Here is a 21,910-nt window from a genome sequence, read left to right on the forward strand (position 1 = left end):
TAAGAAAATGTTATAGTCAATTCAGTAAAGAATCCTTAAGTTCTTTAGACTATTTCTAGTACTAATGTAACTTTTCACAATAACAAGGAGTAAAAGAAATCTTTCACGTTTGGAAAACGGAAATACAGTAGTAAACAATTACCGGTAGTCATTAGTAAAAATAATTAGTTTGTAAAAGGTGGCATATGAGAACAGAGTTTAAAATATTTACTATTCCTTTTTTTGTCTCTCTTTGCCCATTTATGCAGCACATGCATACCAATGTTGTAAGACGTGTATACCAACAGGTGAATCTCAAAACGTGTTGTAAATAAATCAAAAACAGAATAGGGGTGATGCGCAATACAACAAGGCGGGAGGGGAGTGAAGGTTAGAGCGTGGAAGCCAGTCACTGCTGTCTGCAAACCAGTAGTTGTAGGCTATATGTCAAGAGTTAAATGCCGCGGAGCCTCCCTGCCCCGCGCCGCACTGTCGCTGCAGGTTCGTTGTCACGTTGCAGAGGCCTGCATAGGCATTTTGTTGACGGCTGACTATGTCTTACTCGCTTCCGCTGCGGCGCACCGCCGCTGCAGGTTCGGTGGTACGGGTCAGGCCTATTTTGTTGACGGCTGATTGTCCTTTCCTCGCTTCCGCTGCGGCGCACCGCCACTGCAGGTTCGTTCTTAGGGTCCAAGTCCTGTTGTGTTGACGGCCGACTGTCTACTCCTCGCTTCCGCTGCGGCGCACCGCCGCTGCAGGTTCGGTGGTACGATTCATGCTTATTTTGTTGGCGGCTAACTATGTCTCTCTCGCTTCCGCTGGCGAGCGCCTATAGCACGGGTCACACTAGGCTGATTGCAGCCACGAATTAAAGGAAGCCGCTACTACCAGCTTGATGTGACCACAGAACCCGCAGCTGGTGCTACCAGTCGGCGAGTATTTGTCAGCGGATGACGTAGTTGGACATGTTCAACTTTTGGTCGCAGGTAGCGGCAACTAGCAGGTCACGTGATTCATTCGCACAAGCTGGCGCCAGCTTGCAGCGCAATCTGACCACCCCAGTAGCGTGTCAGCGGCGAGTAAACTACACGTGGTTTTGTGTTTACATCCTTTGTTTTGTTCATTGGGTTCGTTTAGCTACTGCTGTTTCGTAGGTAACTGTTAAGTTATAGTGTAAAAATGGCTGAGTCGAAGTGGTCGGGGAAGCAGGTCATTGAATTTTTGAATTTATTTCAAAATTATCCGTGCTTGTGGGACGTTTCATCACAGGATTACCTTAATAGGAATGTCAAAGAGACAGACTACAATAAACTGTTGGAAAACGTAATGAAAACGTATTTCACTTATATTATGTGTACTGTGCTTGTTTGCAAATTTTGAAATAAAATTGATTTTGATTTTATTTGATTTGATTTGGATGCCTGCGACAGTTGAACTCTTGAAAAAGAAGATTACGCGACACCTACAGATAAGAACTGAGTAAGATAAAAAAATCTATAAAAAGTGGTGCTGGTGCAAACGAGGTATACAAGCCAAAGCTTGTGTGGTTTCCAACAGCGGAAGTATTCTGGCATGGAGCTGTCAGTGGAAGAGATTCTTCTTCTAATATGGTAAGTAGATCATTTCTTGAGTAGCATAATACATGTTGTTACAATTAATTATGATAAAATAAACTACGTCTCACAACACTACTACACAATATATTTACACTTATATTCTACTTTTATACAAGACCTTAAATATACAAAAGGATGACAAAAGGACCTTGTACCATCATTTCTTTACATTTACCGTCTTGCATGTAAGTGCAGTATAAGTGTAAACATAGTATGAAGTGTCATGAGACGTAGGTTCTTTTAACCTGTTTATTGCAAGAAGGTAAATTATTTTTCAAATTGCTAAATATTGTTAATCTACATTAAAATAATATACTGTATTTGCGATATTATTTTAATGTAATTAATACATAGGCCTACATGTTTTTACATAATCTTTAACAAAATCGTAAATGTAAATTATTACTAATTTCAACGCACCTTTTTAATTCAAAAAAGGCCACAAAATTAGAGGCACTCTTTCCTGATTTTCAACTCACTCACTGTTTTCTTCTCCCTCACTGTTGTCATATGGTTCTATACCAATTGACGTCATCTGCCATGTAACAGAAAAGCTTGTCATGAACTGATGCAAGTTTCATATTGGTACCTTGAGGTTAGTAAGATAATTATGTGAAGATCACATACAGATGGACAGACGTAAACCGAGGTATTAGGACATATCTTTATATGAACTTTTGTGCTTATTTTTATATGTAGAATTACATATTACATTTTTGGAACACTTTTTCTGAACAACCGGTAATCATATTTATTAGTTTATATTAGTTTTTTGACGAAATTATTGTAGGTATATATTTTTTTCAGGATCTAACGCAGATGTCAATGGCTGAAGGTCATCATGAATCGAGCAGTGACACTGAAAACATGTCTGAACAGGGAGCATCACAACTAGTGAAACCGCTGGTAGCATCACGTCCCATGCAATCTACTTCTAATCAAGCTTCACCTTCATCATCGAAAAAGCGTCCATCCACAAACTTGGAACCTCCACAACGTGCAAAGGTATTTAAAATGCAGCCAATTAATAGACGCACACCGACTAGATTTGAAAGTGCAGTAGATAAATTGCACTCAATAGCAAGAATGACCTCTGATGACACAGAAGACCAGTATGACAAGTTCGGTCAACATATTGCGTCCCAGTTGCGACAGCTCCCTTTGAGAAGTTTTATTATACTTCAAAGCAAGTTTCAAAACCTCATTACTGAGGAGAGGCTCGCATCTTTAAATGCAAATACCAGTGAACCACTATCACAAAGTATTTTTAATGATGAAGTTGATGACACAAGTGGTTCAAACATCACTTCAAACAACGATTTTGAACATCTGTATTCGGAGCTATCCTGTAGGAGGAGGCTTGGACCACGAAGAACCTCCTCCTAGTTTAGATGTTCTCTCTAAAGCATTGGTTGGCATCTGTCCTTTGAAAGTCAATACGAACATGGATTGATGATAATAATGTATTGATGATGAAAGCTAAGAGTGTGAAATATATGTACAACAATAAATAATATGAATTAATAAAATGTGGAATACAACTTTATTAAATACCCAACTTGCAATGATATATACCGGGTGTCCCACCTAAAGTGATCTAATAGCTCCTTAATTATTAATTGAAAACAATAATTATAAGCTATATTAAGCGTATGGTTTAATTACAATACAATTTAAGAATAGACGTAAAATTGTTATGGGAATATTGACAATTAAGTTAATGCTGGTTAACTTAATAAATGGTTGAAGAACTTCAAAAATAGCAGCAAGTACTGTTGGTAAAAACACCGAAATCGAATTATGCGGCACTCTAAACAACAACGCTAGAGACCTAAAACTATCTCCAGTTGCGAGATATCGTAAGGTAATTTCCAACTTGATCTTACACGGAAGCGCCTGTCTGAACTTGGTATTTTGTTTTTTAATCAACGGTTCAACTAATTCCAGCAATTCTTGGAATTTAGGAGCTGACATTCGTAAAACATTTCTGTATGTTTCTGGGTCCTCTTCTTGTAACTCTTGGAGAAGTCTTGCAGATGCTCCTAATTCATCTCTTCTCATAATCCAAGGTCTACTCCACCAACGTCTCTTCTTGCGGTTGAGCATTTTCTCACAAAGCTCCTTCACACACATCCTTAATAATCGCTTAATTACTCGTTTACTTGGACCCACAGACGACATGCTGACTAGAACTAGAACCAGGTGAGTTAAAAGCGAAATGTGACCGGGTTCGCAGCCGCTGCTTTCTGGCGCTACTGCCAGCCAGCCACTGATAGCCAGCGGCTTACAATCAGCCTAGTGTGACCCGTGCTTATCAGGCTGCTGGCTTGTTGTTGTTTGACTCAACCGAGTCTCTCATTTCCGCTTTGGCTGTACTACCTGTCCTAACAGCTCCTAGTATTTCATGATAAATCTGATAAACAGATGTTACCTTAACAATTTCTAATCTTTCAGGGGTACATCATAATTTTTGAACACACGTTTTTTTATTTTACAAGTTTTTCAGGCTTTCTTTCCAAAATGTATAAATAATGTTATTTATTATTTGTTTATAAAACACAATTATACTTAAAATGTGTTATTATTTGTTTTCAAAAAGGTACCATAAAATTGATTATTTTAAAAAAATGAAAAGGTTTTGAGTATGAAATAGATTATACTACAGTATAGTATTGAGGCGGCTAGGCGAAACACAAACATGGCGGCAGTGGCGTGGTAGTGGGGGACCGTCACGCTTCACGTTACAGACAACTGTCTCGGCCGGAGGCAGACAAGCGGCCCAAAGACTCATGTGAAAAGGAAGTCGATAACGGGAAGCCAAATAGTACATTTCTAATAAGGTAAAACAAGTTTATGTTAGCATAACCTATATCAGCACAATCTTCATTTACAAACTTATTAATCGTGCTCTTAACCAGTCCTATTAGATAAATAAATTGTGAAGGCCTATTAAAATTGACTATTTAATCACCGTAATCGGCTATACATTGAAAAATGTGGCTTAAGTATAATAAGAGGCCACCACAACAATAGAATCATATTTGATTATTTAAACTATAGAAACAAAAATGTTGACATGAATTAAATTATAATATAATTCAGCTGTTTTAAATTTAAAATATTAATAATTTATTGATAATAAAAACAATCTAGGCTATGTTATGTGTATCTATAAAATGAAACAAACAAAACAGTTACTTTTTACTGTATTTAAGGATTACTGTGTGTGACAGCTAGTGACAAAAAATATACTAGCGGCCAGTAGCGTAGCCAAGAAATTTCGTTAGGGGGGGTCCGAAAATTTGGGTCCGAAACCGGGGGATCCGGGGGACGTTTTGTGTGTTATTTGCCAATGAGTTCAGTGGTAAAAGGTAAATACCAAAACTATGGAGCTTTAGTAACTACGCCTTATAGAAAGTGGAAAGATGTAATAGGCAAATTAAACTCTCACAGCAACTCTAGTACCACAAATTATCATTCAGATAACTTACTGTCTTTAGATATTGATACATTCGATTAAATTCCAACAAAAGATAAAAATGAATATATCCTAAATTTAAACAGTTTATAAAGCAATAACACTTCGGGGAAGCCTATCGGAGCCTACTCTATCCTGACTTTAATCATTGCATACAAATTATTAACATTTCTAAGATGTTAGTCGTACCTGATTAAAATCAACATTTGAATTCACAATAATTTTCGTATCATAGTAAACATCAGTTTCCTAGGTTTGGTTATCAACAAGATACATACATAAAATACAAATAAGTCTAAATCTAACCTATTCCTTAAGTCTACTACAAATGGGGAACACATTCATCGTTAGCAGAAATAATTAAAAACCGTTAAAATTATATAATCATAAGTTCTCTTTGTGCACACGTGTAGTACATTATAGGTACAAAGTTTTGTAGCTGGAACTGTGCACAACCAGAGCAGCTGCTGTGGCAAAAGCAGCAATGGTCAGCAGTAGACATCCTGCCTCATGCCTTGCTCAGCTGGCCTCAGGTCACCAACCCATGGCCTGGTGTGCCTCGGTCCTCCTGGTGCTACAGTACCTCATGTCTTTGTTGGAAACTTTATGAATACATTTTATTTCCCCTCATAAAAATATCTGGATACATCGAACAATAATTATTCAAAACATTGTTTAAAATAGGTGATTCACATTTCTACTACAGTCTGTTTACATAAAACTCACAATAATTACATACTTTATAAAACATTTATTTTCTATCAAAAATACAAAATATATTTTACAAAACAGTTACATAATTAGCCGCATAGTCTTATTAATTCTAAATCAATACCATTAAATACTACAACTGTTGTACAAAGACATTAAACTAATAATCTTATATTATTACCTATTTCACAATGTACTTTATCATCTATCATTAAAAGTAAACTTTACTTGTTCTGTCTACAAGTAGCGTATTACATTTTTTTCGTCACACATAAAGTAAGAATACATTTCAACAGATTAAATTTATATTTATGTGTTAAATAAATATCTGGTTACATTTCAATTTGTCATCAGTTTACCATGTACCTACATAAATAACCGGGGACGGCTCGATTACTCCACTGATCGTTGGCCCAACGACCCTCCTGAAAGAAATGTAATTTGTACAGACAGGGGGTCGTTGGCCCAACGACCCATTTTACAAACATATAGAGGTTCGATTATTCCATTGGTTCGTTGGCCCAACTACCCTATTTGTTTCATTTCTGTAAATTGTAAATAAAGGGTCGTTGGCCCAACGAACCTTATATTTTTTATTTGCTGGTATAGGTTCGTTGCGCCAACGATCAGTGGTGTAATTGGACCATGAATTAATATTAAGCAATAATATTTAAAGGGGGTCGTTGGGCCAACGAACCTAAATGAAATGAATCGTACTATGTTCAAAAGAGGGCCGATTACACCACCAGGCGTTGGCCCACGACCCACGCCGCCGCTACATTAGCTCATTTCACCGGCCAGAGGGTCGATTAGTCCACTACTTCATTCTCTTTCTCCTTATAAGTCCCCTTGTAAAGCAATGTTTTATTTTTTTAGCACTCCAGTTAATATGTAGTTTTAGTGTTGTTCTCGAGATACTAATGTAGAAAATATGTCATAACTGATAAAGTAACCACATATATATTAAATACTAAAAATCAAATATACGGGTGTACATAAAGTCCTGCACGGGTATAATATTTTCTGAACGATAACAGATAAAGAAACAAGATTTGGTACATCAATACTACACCTAAAAATCTACTTTTTGAAGGAACTATCAGTTTTCTGTAATATCATGGGGACGTCCCGCAAGGAGTCAGAAGGAAATCTTAAATAGGAGCATAGGTCAATATGGACATCATTTTAAAGGGCTTATCTAGCAGAGTTTAATGCCGCAAAACCGCACTCAAAAAGATTGATCCAGTACAAAATGGCGGCTGTTCAAAGATTTTACTTGGTTACATTTTTATTAGTAGCCATAACCCCAGTAAAGCAAAACTGCAACCAAACGAATACTGCAGCTAACTACTACATTATGCTTGTCAGTTGTACAGAAGTGAATTATGACATTAGTTATCCTCAAGGGTTACAGATTTGGTCCTAATATATTGATAACGGGGAAAACCTGATAACAGTAACAATTAGAAATCTCTTATCTTTGGGTCGCAGTTAGGACTTTCCTATTAGCCAGTCTATTCATAGTAGGCTATTCTAGTTTTCTTGTTTTAGTAGTGCTGTCCATCCATTTTATCAGTGCGCTTTAGTACAAAAGAGTTTGTCGTATTGCTTGTAGTTCTCAACTACACTATGTCGCTTGACGAACGTGAACGTATAACACTTCTTATGATGGTTGGGGAAATAACAGACGATCATACGAGGAAGCATGCCATTTATTTAATGACTACTTTCACGAGAGGCAGCCAATTTCTAGAACAACTGTAGGGAGAACTGTTCAACACTTTATGAAAACAGGAAGTGTTTCCGATCGTCATAGTTCGCTGAGATTTCTAATTGTTACTGTTATCAGGTTTTCCCCGTTATCAATATATTAGGACCAAATTTGTAACCCTTGAGGATAACTAATGTCATAATTCACTTCTGTACAACTGACAAGCATAATGTAGTAGTTAGCTGCAGTATTCGTTTGGTTGCAGTTTTGCTTTACTGGGGTTATGGCTACTAATAAAATGTAACCAAGTAAAATCTTTGAACAGCCGCCATTTTGTACTGGATCAATCTTTTTGAGTGCGGTTTGCGGCATTAAACTCTGCTAGATAAGCCCTTTAAAATGATGTCCATATTGACCTATGCTCCTATTTAAGATTTCCTTCTGACTCCTTGCGGGACGTCCCCATGATATTACAGAAAACTGATAGTTCCTTCAAAAAGTAGATTTTTAGGTGTAGTATTGATGTACCAAATCTTGTTTCTTTATCTGTTATCGTTCAGAAAATATTATACCCGTGCAGGACTTTATGTACACCCTGTATACATATTAGTAAGAGTATGTACTATTGTATTACTATTAGTAACCGCAAAATGCTATTACGAGATGACATTTTGTTTTTATCATTACCTGTTTAATATTTATATAACAAGGTTGATATACAGTATAAGTGGTTTCATATTTAACCAAATATTATATTATTAAATTTCGTTGATAGTTATATTTTGCATGGTTAATAAGAAGTCGGTAAAATGCATTGAAATCCCGTAAACGTTGTTAGACGCATTTGTTTTACAAGTTTAGGAATAATTATAATAGTAATATCATATAACATCTTAAAGCTATTTCAAACCCGATTATTTTTCATAATAAAATGTATCGAGAATTATTTTGCGTCTTAAAAACCTATTATTGTAGGATTTCTCAAGGTCCATAATCCTTAATAGGGTGTGAAAATTAATAATTGTTAAACAGTTATAACTACAGTTAGAAGCGTTATTTACATATTTTATGGTGTTCGACATTTGACACAGGTTATTATCATATTATTAACAAGAATGCAATTTTAAACGAACGTTATTTATAGTTCGATAGGTGAACCACTTTCACTTAAACATATTTTGTAATCATTTTAATTTGCAATCTTAAATCTTTGGAGTCAAAAAATTATAAAATACAAATAGCATAACAAGACACACAATGGAAAAATATAACACAAGATTTATACATAAAGAAGAAAATATAGTATTTGTCGATTACTACATTGCCTGTGACATAAAATTATTAAGGTTGACTGAGGTTTTGAGTAGGACGTTATGGTGTTAGCTGAATTATTCAATTAATTCAATTTAAATAATTTCTATAAGATGGATATTCTTTTGAAATAATCTATAATGAATAACTTTTATAAACTATATCAGGTTTAAGAGTGAGAAAGCAATCTACAGAGTACATCTCACTCGCACTCTGGCGCATAGATAATACTGTCGCGCTTACACTTACAGGATAGTTTTAATGCGTCTGGGGGGATGATTGGCCCATAGGGTTGGTCTGGCTTCCTACAAAAGGTATTAAAATAGCCCCATGAATATTATATATAAAAATTGGAAGTTATAATATAAGTAAGGTGCAGTAATTTTTATGCAAATTTAAAGCGTCTGGCGGGAGTTACCGCCCACAAGAGGTGTCTGGCGATATTGGATTATGATTTCTTACAATATTTTGTAAAACATATCCAAAAACCAGCTGTTAGAATTTAAGTAAAATAAGCTTTATTTTTATGAACCTTTCTTACCTGTTACTTGTAAACGGGCCGGCTAATGGAGCTAGGGGGTATCCATAGGTGCTTAAGCATACATTACCCCACATATTTCTCATAATTTTGGGAGTTAGAAAATAATTAAGGTCTGGGGGCCTGGGATCTTGGACTATTACAATTTAGACAAAAAACTGTCTTAATAATACCAATCCTCGTTGCTAGGCACTGAACTATGTGAAAATAAGGCCACAAATGTATATTATTTTTTATATTACATATTTCCACTTTACATTGAACCTGCAGCTCCGCTCTCCCTTCCACGTTTTACTACATTTCAAGAGCCCGACAACCCTAAATATAATCAAAAACACACCAAGAGTAGTGGTGTTCTTAATAGATGTTGTTCTCTACATCTATTTAGGTTAAATTTCACATATAATATGAAAAATACCATTTAAAGCAAAACTAGATGTTCAAAGATTAATTTGTATAGTAATTTGTTTAAACAATGAAAAAAACCTAGATAAAGAATTTGATAAGCATTGCAATTTATAGTCTGAAAAACAAAATACCACATCGACCATATAAATGCATTCACTGTAGTTGTAATCTGAGGTCAAAACCCTCAGGCGTTTCACTATAAAGTCTGTTTGTGGAATGAAAGATTGAGAAATCAAGTTTGAGACAAGTCAAGTGCCTATTTTCCATTCAATTTTTGCTCCATGTTAAAAATAGAGCCTCAGATGAGCAGGCAGCATCCACTAGCGTGTCCTCTTACGTACGGGATGCTCGCATAATCAAGCAACATTAGATACCGCTAATAAAAATTACACAGAGTCGATAAAAAAAACCCTCAAAATTAGCATAACGATTGAATGATTCACTGACTTGAGTAAAGGTTTAGACAAGTAGTAGTAATGGGGTTATAGAAGCGATGCGACAATATGCTTTTCGAGGCCACATCACGCCTAACTCCTAACACAACACTTCAATTATAATTATTCACTTATTATTCTGTTGCCGTCTTCAATTTCACATAGAGGGTAACTACAAAGGTTTCTTGTACTATATACAATTTACCTAAGGTTAACGCTGACACTGTAAGTAATGTTTGATATTGTGACGTAGACCGCCACAGGGGGGTTAAAGTTTGACTCACTTGGCTGGTGTGCTGAGGTCCACCTCAACACGGCGGGTGATGACCGAAGGGAGGAGGGGTGTTGTGGAAGGAACAAACACTTCAACTGCTGTATAATCGATGTTTAATACAAATTAATATAGCCGCTCACTGGCTCCAGACGCGACCACACTCCTATCTAACTCGCAGATCAACCCTAACCGACACATTTGTGACGTACAAGAAGCGCGAGCCCGACCTAATGACCCGACCGGGGAAGGCGGCTCACATAGGACCCTTGGTGTGGCTCTCGCTGTCGTCTACATCCGCACCTCGCACCACACTCCACGCTGACGCTGCTGTCCACTCGTTCTCCGCACTCCATCCCTCCTCTCGTGGCCCTGACGATGGGAGGGGGGTACCCATCGTCACAATATGATAAAGGTTGAATTTTAAAGTGACACAAGCCTGTTTCATGTATTTTTTGGCTCGGTTTCTGTAAAGTAATTTATACACATTCTTGTAATTTTTCTTCTTTTAGCCGCCCCTTAAAGCTGCCGCCCTCGGTGGCTGCTTAGTTTGCCTAATGGCCACGATTGATTCTCCTTCTGTACAGGTCCACTGCTTCACTGTCTAAGTCATACTGGACAACGATATAGAGTAAATGTAAATAATGTACACAAATTTGAAGGTTTTAAAAATGTCATAGAACACTTCTCGATAGTTGTTAAATAACCTTAAATACTAAAACACGAGCTATGTGATTTGATAATATTTGATGTGTTGTGCAGTTTACACCTCGAAACCGTCGAAACGATGCTCACCCAATTAAGTTCTTACAATGTATCGGTTTTTATGTAGGGAACTATCTTAAAAAACAGATCTTAAACCGGAACAATATTGTGACGGAGGGTAGCTTTCCACGGTTAGGCCGAAACTGTTGGTTAAGACACCGGCTGTGTAAACAGAAGACCTAATCCGTATGACGTAAATTAACTGTAAAAGTAAACCACCGGGCTCAATGAAAACTGAATAAAATCATGTAAATGACTGCGACATCATGTTACGGTCGACAGTTATCACTATTCTCATCAGCCATCACAGCGTACAAAGCTACAATGAAGACGCCAAAGAAAACGTTTACTTCACATTAACCGCCGCTGCTGTCCACACTCGTTCTCCGCACTCCTCTCGTGGCCCCGACGATGGGAGGGGGGTACCCATCGTCACACACCCCCACGTAGATCTCCTAGCCAGGGTTAATTTCGTCTCCAGCATCACAGGGTAGAGGGGCATTGGGGACCTGGAACCTTAATCGTAGAGAACGCTGTCGCCAGGTCGCTGAATCACAAACACTAGGCTGTTAGGCCCTGGGGAGCTACAGTCCATGGTTGGCTCTCCACCTTGGTAGACTGGTTTCACAGATCCATAAGTCAATGAGTATCATCCTCGGGACAGGCCACTCCACATAGTCCATGATTCTCTTCTGGAGTCTATAATGGGTTCCAGCGCGGCGGAGAGTAGTACTGCGCTGTAGTTCATCTTCTCACCGCACTCCCCCGGACTGGCTTTCAATCGGACTTCCTAGCCCTAGCTGTTGTACGCATTGGGACCAATTCGCGGATAAGAACTCTCTCAACCGTTAACACAATAATCAATCATTCGAACTCACAAAATGTCCATTGTCCACGTGGCTGTGAGAGTAAATACATATTTATACCATGATAATTTCCACGAGCCTAATTTAAAACAAATAATTTTTTTAATATGAGAGCCTAATCTACCCTACAGTTATCAAATGAGTGTGGTCGCCATTACGGTTTCTTAACAGCTAACCGAACACAGATGCACAGATATCTTTCTGTATCAATACAAGTTGTGCAAAGCTATTTATGTAAAAACGATAACTATTAACCTACAAACCCTTATCCAATGCAATTTAATATAATTATATAATATATAAGTAATAGACAAATAATAATACGATGATTAATCAATAAAACATGAGTCTTCCAAAAATTAACATAAATGATTGGTTAGACTTATATAATTAGCCTTATTATAACATTTTGATGTAACTACAGATACATTGTTCAGCCCAGTTGCACGTCTATTTAGCTCTGTAATATTAGCATTACAATATGTTCAAAGTTTTAAAGCTGGAATTGAGCACAGTTCCCAGGCAGCCGCGCTACACACGTGGAAGAATGTGCGGACATCAGCTCAGCACGTCCGCTCCCAGCGTGTGCGCTGCGCCACGAGGTGCCTGCGCTCAACTGTACTATGGCATTACGCTCATACTAGTTACATTTACAGTACTGACGTAATATTATTTCGATAAGTTCACAATGCTCAAAATCTAACTTCTATGACGTTAATCCTCTATACAGAATATATCTTAAACTCTCTATGACAATTGTTTTTCATTAATCCTAAACTAATGACATTTAGATACCTGTTGAGTCTACCCTTATAATTATAACATGTGACATTTATGATTAACAATAAAATACATCCCCTCTTACATATAATAAATCATGGTTTTTGTTTTATGTAATGCGAATCATATCTCAACAGCATGTTTAATATTACGCTAGGACTACCTTCATTAAACACAATAAATTATTACATATTTAAAATGACGACCCATTTTAGTGATAAATACAGCCTTTTTCCTAAATATGCTAGTGTATCGAATTGACATAAAACTCATTTCATTTCTTTGTGTAAATGGACAAATCTATACCGTTTACCAATACTATTGCATCTACCATCCCTTTCAGTACGGTTATTATTTTCGTTCCTCACATCAAATCGTTAAAGCTGTGAGCATTTGGATAGCTGGGCTCAGCAATCATGAAGCTATAATTCATCCTGGAACATAATATTACACAACACAAGCTGAGTATAAGTCTACCCAGATCAGCGGGGAGTGAGGACCCGGCTCAGCATACAGCGCTCTGCTACTGCGGGGTCAACGGACGCGCTCCACAGGCGCTCCGATCAGCTGGCGCTCGCTCCGCCACTCGGTCAAGTTCACCAACACCCAGCCGTCTCACGTCACCGCACATGTACACTGTCCTATTACCTTTAATTGCATACATGAAATACATCTCTGGTTATAATAAAACATTTATTAATTAAAACATACAAATATAATTAAATTATCTACACTTATCTTGGAATGGCCATTCCCCTATGATTACTTACAAACTAGACAATAATACAAGGTTGTTTCTAATAGTTACATCACCCAACATTATTAAGAGATACTATTATTAAACGGGAATGAATATATAGCTAAAATTTCCTTTAGTGCATTTGGTAATGTCAATGTGTTTTATTTTTGTTTCCGTATTAAAGTCACACCTAGGATTGCTCAGGTTACCCTAAGACTTTGTCGGTGTTACCTTCATTTAATTCCCACCACTCGAGAGAAATCCACAACTCTCTGTCTCCAATTTGTAGTAAAGGCAGGTCTCGGGGCAGCCCGTCACCCTCAGTGTTCTGCCGCTGTGCGGTCATCTCGACACCGGCGTCGCCTCGCCTCCTCCTCATATATCCTACGGTTTTCTTAATGACTCGCCAGCCCAAAACAGAACAGAAAATCATTACCAAACAAAGCATAAAATCCACAGTAATTCGGTCGTATCGTTCGCCAAAACCTTCCATTTCGGCTCTTGCAAATTGCCCTACCATACCAAATCCTAATAAATGGGGATTTCTACGTAATTACTATCACAGTTAATAAAAACACATACACAACATGTAATACCGATGAGACGACTGTATATACAGCTTTCTTCTCCCTTGGGACTGTCAAGATCGGCGGCTGAATCACTTTAGGCACTGACACAGTCACATTCCACCGACACGTGCCAATTTTCATCCAAACACTCTGAAAAAGCATCAAAAGAACTCGTAGCCTGCAACTGTAAGGCTGCAATTTTTAACGTCTTCAGTTTAGACCACGCCGCTGGTATGGTATGAGTCAAAGTCGGTACAACTGACACTCTCGGACACGGATAAGCCTCTGAGACCAAAACTACAGATCCTGCGGTGAGTTTACAATCACATGGGACCTCAACCTCGAGTGCCCCCAGTCTCCTCGGTTCCGCTATGTTTAGAGTCCGGTTGGCGTTGAGCCTGCAAACTAAATCTAACGGTCCTGTAACGTGCGTTAGTACATACTTATAGTCATGTATTTTATTAACCAACGGTCTGTCTCCGGTAATACATTTAAAAACACAGGCCGAACTCAGGTCATCGATGGTGGCCCCTTCAAACACCCGACTCGGACACATAGAACCCGACACAGCACCAAACTCCATACCTAGGTACAAAGCACAAAGAATTTTCATATGGTTTACAGTCCCTTTGCATAGCACCTCTGATGGGTATTAATTGGTTGCGATCCACAGCTACCAATTCCGCCTCACTTTGAATTGAGCATACTCGATTTTCCCATGCAAACGGATCAGACAGTAGTTCAAATAATTTCCAATCGGATCCCAGCTTCCTTATGGGTATCATTAATTGTATTAAAAGAGCATCTCCTGAAATCATACATTCAACAATTTCTAACTTTAAATATTTGCTGATCTCCTCTACCGGAACTGACAACTCGTAGCCGTCCTCTGCTAGGGCCCTGGACAACTGGCTTAAATCAGAATTTAGCTTATCCAAAATCACAATAAAAGTAGGTAATTTCTTTTCTCTGCACTGGCTCAAAATCTCCAACCTAGACATAATTTGAAGAATCTGCAACTGCCGGATCGCATGATGTGTACTAAGCTGTAAAAGACTAAAACTCTTATTATCGTTGTTCTGGTTTACTGTGGCAACCTGTTTCTGAAAACGTTTAATAACTTGAGTGATATTGACTCCCACGTCCACTAATTGTGCAAATGTCACTTCTACTTGTTCGCTGTAATTTTTCATATTAAGACTAAAATTATTTAATTCTGAAAACGCCTCGGTAATCCGCTCATCCAGACCCCGTTCAAACTTAGACATAGACATTTCATTAGTGATAAGTGGCTTTAATTGATGATTCGTTCCTATGCCACAGCACCAATGAGCGAATTTACCTACAAAATTCACACTTCTCTTTCGCCGTACATCACTCTGCATCATAGTATCAGCAGCCAGACTGGAATTAAGCCAGGCCAACCTCCTACCAATCTGCTTATCTACATGTAATATCCAGGAAAACAATATGCATTTTGCGTCATTCAGTTGTTTTCCACAAAAACCATTCGTTTCGGGGCGTGGCAGGTACGCCATGTCCACTCCTGGCAGCTTACCTTTATACTTCAACGGTACCGCTGCCTCATACACTATTTCCTGCTCCAACTCCTTCCAGTAAACCCCTGTAGTCACGGATTTGGGAACCCGTGTACCCCCGTCCAGTCCTGCTGCCACAGCTAAAACTAACAACATTAGATAAGTTACCTCTGGTAAGTTTTCCATCTTTATGGGTGTTTTCACTATAACCCTGGTCACCTCTACTCCACAACACAAATAATATGAACACAAGAATTCTTTTGAAACACTGGCAAACAAAGGATATAACTATAAAAGTAATAAATTGCTATAAGAGGCAAAAATCAACTAATAGCTAATACAACACCTATAATGTTTTATCGTTAACCTAGCTCGTGTTCACGCATCACCGACACTCGTCAACACTGAACGTTCATTATACCCAAAATAGGCACTCTCCGCTCAACACGGACATTGTACTCGCTGACCAAGCGTTTATAGTTCATTAGCCTCAGCCTCGTGCCAACACGTCGTGCTCCATTGTTCCTGACCACTCCCATACATTATTTTTAGAACATTTTAAATATAAACATGAGACTTGATTAAATTTTACACTGATATCAATTTATATGTACACTATGCATGTATTAAACTTCTTTTATAACGACCATATGTACTTAGTCTCTAGGTTACTATGATCTAACTATGTCCTTGGGTAGTAGCGCTTCATCCTGCTGACATGGACTGTGTCCAAGTAGGGTAGCTTATTCTGCTTATTGTTGACATTTATCTGGTAATTAACATCGGACAGCTTGGCATCAACCTGATACGGGCCATACCAACGATGTAACAATTTCGTTGACCTTCCTCTCTTCCGGATAGGCGTCCAGATCATAACCAGATCTCCCTTTTCATACTCCACATGTCGATGTGTCTGGTCAAACCTCTGTTTCTGTTTCGTCTGTGCCTGACTGATTATCCTCTGTACGTCCTCACGACACTTTTGGACTCTCTGCAGTATCTTCTCCGCCTCTGTGTCTTCATTAGTGTCTGGACGAAGGGACACATCTATAGGAAGTCGTTCTTCACGCCCATACATTAGGTAAAATGGTGTATGTCTGGTTGTCTCTTGTATGGAAGTATTGTAACTAAAGCAGGTCAGGTTTACATATAAGTCCCAATCCTTCTGGTTAGTGCTAACATAGTTTGATAACATTTGAGCTAATGTCCCATTAAAGTGTTCTGTCAACCCGTTACACATTGGGTGGTAGGCAGTCGTAAAGACTGGACGTGTTCCCAATCCTTTCAGTAGTTCATTCACCATAGTCGAAGTAAAGTTTCTTCCCCTGTCTGATAAAATTCTCCTTGGGCAACCAAACTTACATATTATTTTGTTAATAAGAAATCTTGCTGTAGTCTCTGCACTAGCCGTTCTTGTCGCTTCCGCCTCTGCCCACTTAGTAGCATAGTCCATTGCCACTATGATATACATATTCACCTTGGCCGACCTCGTAAAGGGTCCCAAGAAATCCACTCCTAAGGTATCCAATGGTTGTCCTACTGGAATTGGTTGTAATAATTCCGCAGTTGCTTGTTTAGGAGTCTTGCGACTTTGGCAGTCTGGGCAAGTTTTCACGTATTTTTCTACTTCTTTAAGCATTTTAGGCCAATAATATCGACATTTTTGAAAAACGTCTTACTAAACCCTAGATGTCCTCCTGCTAACGGACTGTCGTGGCACTCGAAGAGTACTTCCTTTCTTATGCTTTCTGGAACAACTAGCAGCTTCTTATGCCCCAAGTGGGCAACGTTCTTCTTATACAGCAACCCGTCTTCAATTTCGAAACTCCTTGCCAGCCGTCGGTCTGCACTTGCTGCTCCTTCCGGGTTCTTGACCGCCTCTAATATCCGTTTACATTCGGCATCCTCACTATGTAGCTTAGTTAGGTCCTTCAATTCCAGAGCTAACATAGGGATATCGTTAGTCTTCTCCTCGTCCTCAGGGTTTTCGTTCCTCTCATGATTTCCTGACAAACAGTCGGGTACAACGTGGAGTCTTCCCTGTTTATGTCTAATCTTGTAATCGAATTCCATCAGTTTAAGAGCCCAACGACCCAATCTACCTGATAAGTCCCTGTTCTTGTCTAGCCAACACAAGGCATGGTGGTCTACTACAACAGTAAACTTCTGACCCCACAAGAATTGCCTAAAATGTTGTGTCGCCCAGACTACTGCGATACACTCCTTCTCTGTTGTGGTATATTTTTTCTCAGCCTCAGATAACCTCCTGGAACCATAGGCTACGGGTAGTACAGTTTCTCCGTCCTTCTGCATAAGTGCTGCACCAACTCCTTGATCACTTGCGTCCGTATGCAACTCAATAGGTAACGCCGGGTCGAAATGCCTTAAAATTGGGGGTGACGTCAATCGCTTCTTCAACTCGTTAAAAGCCCATTCCTGCTCTGGTCCCCAATGAAACCGTTCATTCTTTTTGGTGAGATTAACCAAAGGTCCCACTATTTTTGAGAAGTCCGGGACAAAAGATCTGTAGTAGTTACACATTCCTAAAAACGATCTTAGAGCTCGCAGGCGTCTTGGAGGTTCAAAACTCCGTACTGATTGAATCTTGTCAGGATTTGGACTAATGCCCATAGCATTCACCGTGTGACCGAGAATCTTAACTTCTTTATATCCAAACGAGCATTTGGTTGGATTGAGAGTCATGGATGCTGACCTTAGCCTCTCGAACACCTTCCTCAATCGGTCCAGCATGAGATCGTACTCAGGTGCCATGACTAGTACATCATCCAAATATACTAGGCAGCTTCCCCACTTCAAACCGGCTAATATTTGGTCCATACACCTTTGGAATACTGCTGGGCTCGTTTTAAGTCCGAAAGGGGTGCATTCCCATTCCCATAGGCCATCTGCCGTTATAAAGCAGTTTTGTGTTTGTCTTCTTCCTTAATGGGGATTTGCCAGTAACCAGAATTCATGTCTAAGGTGCAGAACCATTGGCATCCATTTAAGTATGTAAATCTCCGATCAAGGGCAAGGCGTACGCTATATCCTTTATTTGAAGATTCAAGCGGCGGTAGTCTACACAAAAACGCCAAGTATCATCTTTCTTTCTCACAAGGAAAAACAGGAGATGCATAGGCACTGTTACTTTCTCGAATAACTCCTTTGTTTAGCATTTCATTCACCTGTTCTCTGATAATTTCTCTCTCACGATGTGACACCCTGTAAGGAGGTTGGTGGATTGGAGTCTCATCTGTAAGTGGAATATCTAACTCACACACATTCGTCCGCCCTAACTGAGATTTATTCCAGGCAAAACGATCTCGAAACTCCCTAAGCAGCTTAAGCAAGGTTATTCGTTTGTCCTCAGATAACTGGGGATTAATATCAATGTTGTGCTCTTCAAACCCATCTTCGTCTCGCTCTGTCCCATTGACTTCCATCGTTGGTTCTTCTCGTATTTCACAAACTTCATATACTTCAGCTAGTATCTTTCCTTTCTGTAGGCACTTTTTGTCATCCGCTAGGTTCATTACAAGCACCTGATTAGGTGGTTCAGTCGCGTAGTGAGGATTTTGGCGCCATGGAGCGACTCAGTCCCTAGCGCCCCTTCCCCGACTTTTTTACCTACATGATCAATCAGTGCCGACAGTTCACCTCACTACCGTAACAAACGTTTTCTTTGCCCATCATTTCATCAGCAATGTAAGGCGTCTTTGACCAAACATCATTTTTTATAATAACTTACAGTCTACTATTCTTTATAAAGTTTTTGTTCATTGTAAGAGTTTACGTGTATAGCAATATGTATTTAAATCTCAATTCAATTCCATAGGGTTTGGAATGAAAGTACAAATTTCAATATACTTAATAAATATGTATTGAAAACCCTAGTTTAAATTTGAGTACATTATCTAAAACGTGAACATAGTAGTTAAGTAGTTACAAAACCAACTCGCATATTACTATCTTAACTAATCTTCTTTCGTGACTTCATGCTAGCAAACTGTGTTATTGTGTCGTCCAAGTTTGATGTGCCTGGCTCTGCTGCGCTCTATAGATAATGGTTGCTAAGGCACTCAGACGTTCTTGGGACATGGTGCTGCGAAGATAGTTCTTTATCAGTTTTAAGTTTTGAAAATGATCTCTCTGCACTTGCAGTTGTAACAGGTAGTGTAAAAAAAATCAAACAAGCATTCACAACATCTGGAAAGCTGGAACCAATTTGAGCAAGCACTATTAAAGTATCTGCAAGATCCTTATACTTTTGAGTTTTTCCACGTGACTTAAAAAAACAAGTTTTTAGCCTTACAAGCTGTGGGACCTAAGTTAAGAGAGACGTCATCTTGGTAGTTTAATATCAAAATTTTGCTTGATTCTAAGATTTTCTTCATCACTTGCTCCAACTAAAAAAGAAGGCTTCAGACATTGGAAACTACTCATGTGAGTAACAGCCTCAAAACGCTCTGTCAGCTGTGTTGTGATTATGTCAAGGCTACGGTTGAACACCTCAACCCGGAAACGTTTCTCATTGTCTTTAATAGGGTCATCAACGTTGCACTTCATCAAACATTCTTGTCTTCTTTTTTGTTCTTGAGTCAATGAAATGTGGTAAAACTTTCCCATTGCAAACAAAGCTTAGTTGCATCTGCTTTAACGGTTTGCCACTCATTCCTAAGTTTGTTAATTTTTGTTTTGAGATTTAAGAGCATTTTTGTTGCGTGTTCCAAGTCTTCTTCGGTACTTTGAAGTTTTTTAGAAATGATGTCCATAGTTTCAAGCAACACACTTTCAATAACTATCAATATTACTGTAGGAAACTGCTCAAAAATATTTCAAAAGTGATTTAGCTTGGTGTACTTCTTCTTGGTCTTTACCTTCTAACGTTAGGAAAGTCAGTACTTTCATTATGTCAAAATAACCACATCGAAGAGCATCGACGGCTTGATTTCTTGAAGTCCACCTTGTTGGACACACTTTCTTTAAGGTTTTTTGTAACATAGCCGACTTAGTCAACAGTGCCCATCTTGACATAGTTTTTAAAAAATACATAAAGACTTTGAACATTATCAAAAAAGGTTCTGATTTCAGGAATGTTTTGATACTGAATCGTTGATTACCAAGTTAAGGGCATGAGCACAACAGTGAATATACTTAGCTGCAGGATTTTGTTGTTTTATTCTTGCTTGAAGGCCTGAATATATACCACTCATATTAGCGGCTCCATCGTAGCCTTGCCCTCGAACTTTAGATATAATCTGAATACTTTTCTATGATATTAAAAACAACATTTGATAAGTATTCTGATTTCTGGCTTTCCACTTCCAAAAATCCCCCGGACGCTTCTTCTATGACTAGTTGTACTGGCCTGTCGCCTTCGTCAGTTTTTATCTTTATATAACGAAACACTGTACTCAGCTGGTCGGTTTTTTCGCTATATCTTGAGTTGTATCAAAGATAATAGACACATAGGGGCTTTTTTTTCATTTCTTCCTTGATTTCTTTTTTTATCTCTTTGGAAATCAGGTTGATCAGCTCATTTTGAATCTGAGGACTAAGGTAGTTAACACTACGTTTTGGTAACTTAATTAAATCTGCAGGGACCTGGTCATATCTTGCTAGCATATGTATTATCTCAAGGAAATTTCCTTTCGATTTAGTTGCATCTTCATCGTCATTACACAATCTGTGCTCTCTCAGTGGTAAGTCGTTTGTAGCTAACGTAATAATGACGTCCACCACTCGCCTTAAAACTTGTCTCCAGTAATCAGTGGCTTTTTTTAATCTCCTACAGATTCTCACTATCAACTGTTAGGCCTAACTGCCAGCGATAGTATATTTCACACGCAATTGCATGACTTTGCGAATCTTCTTCATGGTCTTTTATGTTTCGACCTAAATGTACCCAATCAGACGTACCTTTCGAAAATCCCACATCAGTTTAGGCCATATTGAAAAGCCAGCATGGCTGACAATAGCAAACATTGAGGATGTTTGAATAGCATAACCAATTACGTTTTATACTCAATTGTGGTTTTCTTTATTCTTTTGAAAATACCATTTCTCGTCAAATCCCCTATTTTTATTTCTCCCTTCTGATTCTTTTGGAAATGGCCCCTTTAGGCTGATGAGGGCCTAATTTTATTATTTGCCGTTTTTGTTTCGGCTGTAAGAGTGTTTTCAAAATTACCCTTAT

The sequence above is a fragment of the Homalodisca vitripennis genome, chromosome X (genome assembly GCF_021130785.1).
Source record: "Homalodisca vitripennis isolate AUS2020 chromosome X, UT_GWSS_2.1, whole genome shotgun sequence".
NCBI lineage: Eukaryota > Metazoa > Arthropoda > Insecta > Hemiptera > Cicadellidae > Homalodisca > Homalodisca vitripennis.